This window comes from Bos taurus, chromosome 5, assembly GCF_002263795.3.
Source record: "Bos taurus isolate L1 Dominette 01449 registration number 42190680 breed Hereford chromosome 5, ARS-UCD2.0, whole genome shotgun sequence".
Classification (NCBI taxonomy): Eukaryota; Metazoa; Chordata; class Mammalia; order Artiodactyla; family Bovidae; genus Bos; species Bos taurus.
Genome location: NC_037332.1, coordinates 36,743,733 through 36,754,197, shown reverse-complemented (window position 1 = coordinate 36,754,197; position 10,465 = coordinate 36,743,733). Strand labels below are relative to the sequence as shown.

The following is a 10,465-nucleotide window of genomic DNA, read 5'->3' as shown; positions in this document are numbered from 1 at the left end:
TACAATGATTGGAATTGACTAATCAAATGAGGAATAAGAAAAGGAGAAAATGGCAAAATAATAAGGCTAGAAATATAAAGCATAGATATTCAGATTACTTAGTCCATCTATGTTAGAGGAAGAGATAAAAAATTTAAATATAATAGAAATGTTAAATGTTGCTTACATGTCATTGTATCAGAGGAAAATAGCTGCAAATAATTAATATATAGAAATATGTTATATATATATATATATATATTTCTATATATGTTAGATATAGAGGGGCTTCCCTGGTGGCTCAGAGGTTAAAGCGTCTGCCTCCAATGCGGGAGACCCAGGTTCGATCCCTGGGTCAGGAAGATCCCTTGGAGAAGGAAATGGTAACCCACTCCAATATTTTGTCTGGAGAATCCCATGGACGGAGAAGCCTGGTAGGCTACAGTCCACGGGGTCGCAAAGAGTCAGACACGACTGAGAGACTTCACTTTCACTTAGATATAGAACATATAGAATACTATAAAATAATTTTCTATTTTGCTAATTGAGGGATGGTTAAAATAAATGTCTATGGGAGGAAAAGGGGATGACAGAGGATGAGATGGTTGGATGGCATCACTGACTCAATGGACATGAGTTTGAGTAAGCCCGGGAGATGGTGAAGGACAGGGAAGCCTGGCATGCTGCAGTCCATGGGTTCGCAGAGTGGGACATGACTGAGTGACTGAAAAACAACAATGGGATATACTAACCAGAAACCAAAAAACAATAAAAGAAAATGTAAGCCAAAATGAACACAACCATAATCTTTATAAAGACTGTATTTATTTAGACAAAATTTATTTATTTAGGCAAAATAATACTATAACACTAAAAAAAAACCTTATTTTAAAATATTACTTCTGGATTTTAATGCTTATTTCAGATTTAAGGTTTAAAAAAATTATATCCGGTTTCATAAATGCTTGTTATCATTGGCCTTAAGAAAAGAGAAGTAACCCTGTATACGAGACAGCAAAAGAGACACTGATGTATAGAACAGTCTTTTGGACTCTGTGGGAGAGGGAGAGGGTGGGATAATTTGGGAGAATGGCATTGAAATAAATGGCATTGAAATTAAAAATAAAATTTTAAAAAAATAAAATAAAAAAGAAAGAAAAGAGAAGTTAGAAAGAGAAAAATTGAATCTTAGGACTTTTTTTTATATACTATTGAAAAAATTGATAAATCTTACCACAATATGGTCTTACAAACTATAAAAACTGCATTGTGTCATCTACTCATTTTGTTGTTGTTTTTTTTTTATCCCACTTGTATATTTTTTTTTTCAAAATTTTATTTTATTTTTAAACTTTACAATATTGTATTGGTTTTGCCAAATATCGAAATGACTCCGCCACAGGTATACATGTGTTCCCCATTCTGAACCCTCCTCCTCTTCCCTCCCCATACCATCCCTCTGGGTCGTCCCAGTGCACCAGACCCAAAAATCCAGTATCGTGCATCGAACCTGGACTGGTGACTCGTTTCATATGTGATATTATACATGTTTCAATGCCATTCTCCCAAATTATCCCACCCTCTCCCTCTCCCACAGAGTCCAAAAGACTGTTCTATACATCAGTGTCTCTTTTGCTGTCTCATATTTTGAAAGCACTAAGTCGAAACTCAAAAAGTAGAAACACAAATATAACATACATAAGAGAAAAGGAAAATGTGCTTAAGTTACAAGGTGGTTCTAGGGAACATGGAACTTAGAACAGTTCCTGCCGTCTTCATCTCCATCCCTCTTCCTCGCCCTTTGGCTCCTGCTGAAACTGTCACAGGGAATGCTGTTGCGTTAAAAATGTGAGAAACACTGTTTAAGTGGTCCCTGGGCAACTTTGGGGTAAGACCTTACCACACTGTTACCAAAACATTTTTTCCACTGAAGCATTTCTTATGAAAATGCAAACAGTCTCTGGCAGGAGTAATACATTCCACTGTTAAAATTGTGATGAGCATTTCATTATCAGCTTGCTATCTATTTTCCTAGTAGGACTTGTAGTCCTAGAGGATTTATTTACAGGAATGGGAAGTGAGGAAGACCTTGGCATGGCTTGTGTATTATTTAGGATTCTTTCGTAACAAGCAACAGAAACCAAACCTGGCTAAATTAAGTCAAAAGAAAATAATGATATGAGTAGCATACATGCCCTTAGGGAAAGCTAAAGAACAAGGTTGGAAAAGTGGAACCAGACAATGCAACAAGGTCTTCCCAATCCCATGTGACCATAAATGCTCAAATACAAACAAGTTTCTTCTATCTCTCATTACGTCACTCAAGTACTCTGTCCCTGGACAGCAACTGATTAGTCCTATTAAGGTACTTACCTTACTCTTGGCACTACTGGGGAGGGTTAGAGGAAGTATTTGGCAAGAATAGCAAATGAACTTCTTTGTTTTCTTTAGGAACTAATCAAGCACTTGGGTTTCCATCATGGCAACACTTCACACAAAAAAAGGTGGCTAATTTGAAAACAGCAAATCAGAGTGCCATTAGGAAACGGTAATGGAGTCTGGCAGCCAAAAAAAAAAAAAAAAATGGAATCAAATATTGAGTGGCTACAACAGAAAATTTCTGTGGAGGTTTTTCAGGTGATCAGATCAGATCAGATCAGTCGCTCAGTCGTGTCCGACTCTTTGCGACCTCATTAATCGCAGCACGCCAGGCCTCCCTGTCCATTACCAACTCCCGGAGTTCACTCAACTCACGTCCATCGAGTCAGTGATGCCATCCAGCCATCTCATCCTCTGTCGTCCCCTTCTCCTCCTGCCCCCAATCCCCCCCAGCATCACAGTCTTTTCCAATGAGTCAACTCTTCGTATGAGGTGGCCAAAGTACTGGAGTTTCAGCGTTAGCATCATTCCTTCCAAAGAAATCCCAGGGCTGATCTCCTTCAGAATGGACTGGTTGGATCTCCTTGCAGTCCAAGGGACTCTCAAGAGTCTTCTCCAACACCACAGTTCAAAAGCATCAATTCTTCGATGCTCAGCCCTCTTCACAGTCCAACTCTCACATCCATACATGATCACAGGAAAAACCATAGCCTTGACTAGACAAACCTTTGTTGGCAAAGTAATGTCTCTGCTTTTGAATATGCTATCTAGGTTGGTCATATCTTTCCTTCCAAGGAATAAGTGTCTTTTAATTTCATGGCTGCAGTCACCATCTGCAGTGATTTTGGAGCCCAGAAAAATAAAAGTCTAACACTGTTTCCACTGTTTCCCCATCTATTTCCCATGAAGTGATGGGACCAGATGCCATGATCTTCGTTTTCTGAATGTTGAGCTTTAAGCCAACTTTTTCACTCTCCTCTTTCACTTTCATCAAGAGGCTTTTTAGTTCCTCTTCACTTTCTGCCATAAGGGTGGTGTCATCTGCATATCTGAGGTGATTGATATTTCTCCTGGCAATCTTGATTCCAGCTTGTGTTTATTCCAACCCAGCGTTTCTCATGATGTACTCTGCATATAAGTTAAATAAGCAGGGTGACAATATATAGCCTTGATGTACTGCTTTCCTAGTTGGAACCAGTCTGTTGTTCCATGTCCACTTCTAACTGTTGCTTCCTGACCTGCATACAAATTTCTCAAGAGGGAGATCAGGTGGTCTGGTATTCCCATCTCTTTCAGAATTTTCCACAGTTTATTGTGATCCACACAGTCAAAGGCTTTGGCACAGTCAATAAAGCAGAAATAGATGTTTTTCTGGAACTCTCTTGCTTTTTCCATGGTCCAGAGGATGTTGACAATTTGATCTCTGATTCCTCTGCCTTTTCGAAAACCAGCTTGAACATCTGAAAGTTCACGGTTCACGTATTGCTGAAGCCTGGCTTGGAGAATTTTGAGCATTACTTTAGTAGCATGTGAGATGAGTGCAATTGTGCGGTAGTTTGAGCATTCTTTGGTATTACCTTTCTTTGGTATTGGAATGAAGACTGACCTTTTCCAGTTCTGTGGCCACTGCTGAGTCTCCAAATTTGCTGACATATTGAGTGCAGCACTTTCACAGCATCATCTTTTAGGATTTGAAATAGCTCAACTGGAATTCCATCACTTCCACTAGCTTTGTTCATAGTGATGCTTTCCCACTTGACTTCATATTCTAGGATGTCTGGCTCTAGGCAAGTGATCACACCATCGTGATTATCTGGGTCGTGAAGATCTTTTTTGTACAGTTTTTCTGTGTGTTATTGCCACCTCTTCTTAATATCTTCTGCTTCTGTTAGGTCCATATCATTTCTGTCCTTTACTGTGCCCATCTTTGCATGAAATGTTCCCTTGGTATCTCTAATTTTCTTGTTGCTGCTGCTGCTAAGTCGCTTCAGTCATGTCCGACTCTGTGTGACTCCATAGACGGCAGCTCACCAGGCTCCCCATCCTTGAGATTCTCCAGGCAAGAACACTGGAGTGGGTTGCCATTTCCTTCTCCAATGCATGAAAGTAAAAATGAAGTCGCTCATGTCTGACTCTTCGCAACCCCATGGACTGCAGCCTACCAGGCTCCTCTGCCTATGGGATTTTCCAGGCAAGAGTACTGGAATGGGTTGCCATTGCCTTCTCCAAATTTTCTTGAAGAGATCTCTAGTCTTTCCCATTCTATTGCTTTCCTCTATTTCTTTGCATTGATCTCTGAGGAAGGCTTTCTTATCTCTCCTTGCTATTCTTTGGAATTCTGCAAATAGGTATATCTTTCCTTTTATCCTTTGCTTTTCACTTCTCTTCCTTTCATAGCTATTTGTAAGACCTCATCAGGCAGCCATTTTACTTTTCTGCATTTCTTTTTCTTGGGGATGGTCTTGAACCCTGCCTCCTGTGCAATGTCACAAACCTCCGTCTATAGTTCATCAGGCACTCTGTCCACCAGATCCAGTCCCTTAAATCTATTTTTCAATTCCACTATATAATCATAAGGGATTTGACTTAGGTCATAGCTGAATGGTCTAGTGGTTTTCCCCACTTTCTTCAATTTAACTCTGAATTTGGCAATAAGGAATTCATGATCTGAGCCACAGTCTGCTCCCTGTCTTGTTTTTGCTGACTGTATAGAGCTTCTCCATCTTTGGCTGCAAAGGATATAATCAATCTGATTTCAATGTTGACTATCTGGTGATGTTCATGTGTAGAGTTTAATAGATATTCTATACTTTCAAAAAATACTACCTTTAAACACAAACTCTGGAATTAGCCTGATTTTATGACTCTGAAGGAGCTACTGTATCTCAAATTTTGTATGCCACAAATTGTTTTGATCCCACAGACAAGCCAAAATTCTAGTGGCATATGTAACATTTACAAATTGCCATGTAGACTTGGGGTATATGCATGTGGTCACTTCTATATTTTTCTAATTAATTCCTTACGCCCATATCTGCCTCTTCAGTAGGAAGTGCAGCATCTCTCTTTGGGATCCTCCTTTCCCCTGAATTCTCCAAAAAAACCCTGGCTTTACCCAGTAGAAAAGTCTTCCACACTGAAGCAGAGAGCCATTTTTGCTCTTGTTTTTTTATGGTACCTGGTGCTACTGTTGAAATCTAGTGCAATAGACAGCCTTTGTTCATATGATGTACACACTTGTTCAGGTAGCCTTAGGTCAGGAAAAAAGTATGAGCTCATTCATGCAGGGAAAACCGCACAAAGTTTGCCCACACTTGATTCCTGAGTCATACAGGGCTGTTTCCATTCTTTATCACATAAAGGACCAGAACCACTCTCCTTTTTCTTTTCCTTAAGATGTGGGATATTTTGCTTTTAAATTCTACAAACTCAGAAGCTCTTATTACATCCTATTCCTGCTGACAAGAAGTCTTCGTCTTCTTAAAAATTGTCCTAAGGAATGACATGCTCAGGTCTCCTGGGCATTTCCACCCTTCCCCTAGCGCCGCCCCGCCCCCACCGCCCCCGCCACACACTTCTGAAAGAGACCACTTTTAATGTCTACAAGGCAATTCATCAACCTAAGGGAAACTACCCAGCTGATTATAATCACTTTCAGCTTCTCTATTGAATCTATGTTTTCTTTGAAATCAGGTTTAACCACAATTTCCTTACTTTATATTTGCTAAGAAATCTTCAATTGTGAATACCCATGCTAAGTTAGTTATGTGAATTCCCATTAGCTGAGTTATCAATGCATGCAGAATAGATCCATGGTCTGTAGGGACTTATATGATCTGACTCATATCATCCTGAATCTTCACTCATACCATGTAACCCATAGCCCCAGTAACATTAGCGTTTTCCCCCCTTGAATATGCTAAGCTCATTCATATCCTGCCCAATGCCTTCCACTCTGCCTTTCGTATGAAGGCTTTCTTTTTCATGACTCTTCAAATGTCCTATCTAACTCCTACCTTCTTAATTTCAGTGTCACTGCCTCAGAGAGTCCTCTCCTGAAGTCCCTCTGTTTACTAATTCCATCGCTTGATCATTTCTTCTGTCATACTAAAGCTATTAAAATTTGCTTTTTTACTTCTTTATTGTTGCAACCTCCCACTAGAAGTGTCCTTCTCTGTCTTATTTATTGCATTTCCATACCCTGGAAAAGTTCCTGAAATACAGTAAGCATTCAATAAATATGTTTTAAAATAACATGAACTAATTTATGTGAAACATAACTTTTTTATAACTGTTCCTTTATTTGTGAAATGGAGATGACATTTGTGGTTTGAGGATTGGAATAAGAAAAGAGCTTATGAATGCTGATATAGTACTACTACAAATACATAATTATAGCTATACATAAAATATTAGAAAGGGAACTGAGAATTTCTTAAGCAGTTACTTACCAGGTTGTGAGCTCCTCAAGGGCAGGAATTTCTATCTATTCCTGCTATCACTGTATATTTCATGCTTAGCATAGTGTTTGCCAACTAAATAAATATTTGTTGAATGAAGAGATGACTCAATTAAGTGAGAACAGCTTCTCTGTTTCCAGAAAGACTTGCATCTAGAAGGAATAAATTTAGCTGTAATCCTTCAGAAGGAATTATGCCAATATTATTGTGCTCTGTTCTTCATTTACTCATCCATAAGAATCATTGAGGACCTACTATGTGCCACACACTGTGTGTAAGATATGAAGGATACAATGATACAAGTAAGACAACCAATCAACCAAAAAATAATGCTCCTGCCCTCATGGATGCCGTTGTATGATGAGACATTAATCAAATGATCACAGAAATAAATGTATAGTTTCAAATGAGATAAATGCCGGGAGTGGACTTGAATTACTTTGGAAATATGCATAGCTATTGGAAACAGATGTTATAAAAGTTTCTCGGAATATATATTTTGGATATTAAAGAAGATAACTTTTTGAAGAGAGAGCTGGATCCAAGAATATACAATATAAATTAAAATTTTTGTCTCATCTACAAAGTTTACTGAATTAACTATAGAATGATTTGCATGTTCAAATATTTGTTTACAAGGGAAATTTCACCTAACTCTCTTTAATCCTTAAGTTTGTCAGTTGCCTTTAAAAATTACCTGCATCCGGAATGTCTCCTCATGCAGTCAAAATGCAAATGTCCTCTTCTTAATGCGTTTTGAACATTAACTTGATATTAAGACTTCTTAACTTGATATTAAGACTATGACTTCAATTTGATATTAAGATCATGACTTCTTCTTTCTGTTGGCATTTGCCTTTGTTCACATCTTTATATTCAACCATTAAAAATATTTGTTTTGGGTGAGCCTGTTGCACATAGCATAATAGCACAAAGAGTGATATCTTTCCAAAAAAAAAAAATCTTTTCTGGGATTAAGCCATTATAAATGTACTGATAAATGTTTTGGGCCTCATTTCTATCCCAGATTACTCTTTAATTGAAAGTTTGTGTCCAAACCAAGATGGAGTTAGACATGCAAGAGATCACTAAGGATACTGTCTCTGAAAGCTAAGGTGAGAGGAAACAGAAGTAGAACAGAAAAGCTTTTGGACCATGGTACAGGTCAGAAAATTGAGAAAAGAGAGGAGAAAGCAAGGACAGCTGGTTAGGAAAGAGCCTCAGGCTAACGCAGCTCCCTGAAAACATTATGACCAGTCCAGAGGAGGAGTCTACAGAGACACTGCCCATTGAGGGGTCTCTGCTATCCATGTCATCCAAGCTACTGGCTGCAATAGCAGACAGAACATGTCAGCTCCAGTGCGTCAGCACATCCTGAAGATGCTGCAGCTGGAGGTGATAGGCGGAATGGCTTGCCACATGGCAGGGTCACTTTTGAAGGGACAGCTGAGTGAAAGAGTTCAGTGACTGCCACAGGCATGCTATTTTACTCAAGTAGCACCTACATATAGTGAAATGTACAAATCTTAAATGTATACAGTCTAATGAGTTTTAACAAATTTATAAATCCATTTACCACATCCCAAATAAGATGCAGAAGACTTTGTTTACAGAAAAATATTCTCTCTTGGCCTTAGATCCAACCTCCCTCCCTTCTGCCCCCACCACACATGCATACACACTGAAACACCAACTGTTCTGACTTTTATTACCACACTTTATTTTGCATTCTTTGAACTTTATATACATGGAATCATAACACATGTTCTCTTTTGTTCCTGGCTTCCCTCATGCAATACAATACTTTTGATATTCATAAATGCCTTTGCATGTATGTTAAAGTTTTCCTTTTATTGTCTGAATACACCACCATTTCTTTATCCATTTTCCTTGTATACATGTTTGGGTTGTTTCCAATTGCTGACTATTACAAACAAAGTCACTGTGAACATTTTTGTACAACATTTTGTAAAATTTTGTGGATGTATATTTTCATTAATGTTTAATAAATATTTAGGAATTGGTCTGCTGACTCATATGATAGGATATGTTTAAATATATGAAAAATTGCCATATAGGACTCCAAATTATTTGTACCATTTTTTACACAGTTGGCTGTGTTTTGATTATTATTTCATTAAATGTACATACCAATGTGAGATGATCTGACATCTTAACGAAATTGAGTCTTCCACTTAATGAATATCATACCTATCTTCATTTTCTTAGCTTTTTTTTTCTCTCAGAAATATTCTCTTGTTAATGATATATAGGACATGGAAGCCATTGTTAAACATATTCCTAAATAGTTCATGTGTTCACGCTATTGTAGATAGTATTGTTTCTAAAATACCACTGCTCAATTATTCATCACTATTAAATGGAAAAAATCTTGACTTTCGTACATTGAGTTTGTGGTTTGTGAACTGGCTAAAATCATTTATTAGTTCCAGCTATTTTTTTGTTATTCTTGTAGATTTCTTTGTATTTTCTTGTATAAAATCATATTTCCTTCCAAAGATAAAAATTTAATTTTTCCTTTCCAAACTTTATGCACTTCTTTTCCTTGCTTTATCCATTGGCTAGGATGTCTAGTATAACAAAAGTGATGAGTGCAGATATATACTACCTTTTTTTTCTGGTCTTAACAGAAACTATAATATTTCACCACTGTTTATTCTTAATTATGGATCATATTTTCTGGCTTCACTGACTGTTTTATTTTTTAAAATTTCATCCCCAGTGTTAAATATAAAGTTCATCAGTATTTTAGATTATTTCTCAAACAGTACAAGTTCCTTCCTAATTTGGCTGTTGGAAAGAAAGGCTGTTTATTCTGAATCTTCCTGGGGCTTGAGTTGTTCTGAGGATAGCCCACAGTTTAATTAGAGTGGGTTTACCTACCCTCAAATATGGAAATAACTAATAATAGTTAGTTAATAACTAACTATTAAGAACTCATCTCACCCCAGTACTCAGTCCATCGCACTTCCTGGCATACAGCACTCTTTTATAATTCCCTAGAAAAGCTTGAGAAACCTATATGCAGGTCAGGAAGCAACAGTTAGAACTGGACATGAAACAACAGACTGGTTCCAAATAGGAAAAGGAGTACATCAAGGCTGTATATTGTCACCCTGCTTATTTAACTTACATGCAGAGTACATCATGAGAAATGCTGGGCTGGATGAAGCACAAGCTGGAATCAAGATCGCCAGGAGAAATATCAATAACCTCAGATATGCGGAGGATACCACCCTTATGGCAGAAAGTGAAGAGGAACTCAAAAGCCTCTTGATGAAAGTGAAAGAGGAGAGTGAAAAACTTAGCTTAAAGCTCAACATTCAGAAAATGAAGATCATGGCATCTGGTCCTATCACTTCATGGTAAATAGATGGGGAAAGAGTGGAAACAGTGTCAGACTTTTATTTTCTGGGCTCCAAAATCACTGCAGATGGTGACTGCAGCCATGAAATTAAAAGACACTTATTCCTTGGAAGGAAAGATATGACCAACCTAGATAGCATATTCAAAAGCGGAGACATTACTTTGCCAACAAAGTTCCGTCTACTTAAGGCTATGGTTTTTCCAGTGGTCATGTATGGATGTGAGAGTTGGACTGTGAAGAAAGCTGAGAGCTGAAGAAT

General features: G+C 37.8%; 1 non-coding gene across 1 annotated transcript; it reads left to right on the top strand.

Annotated features, from left to right (window-relative positions):
* The first annotated feature begins 269 nt into the window (after window positions 1-269).
* TRNAW-CCA (transfer RNA tryptophan (anticodon CCA)) lies at window positions 270-342 on the top strand. The gene has a single exon. It is a non-coding gene; the product is annotated as a tRNA-Trp (tRNA).
* Window positions 343-10,465: the final 10,123 nt, after the last annotated feature.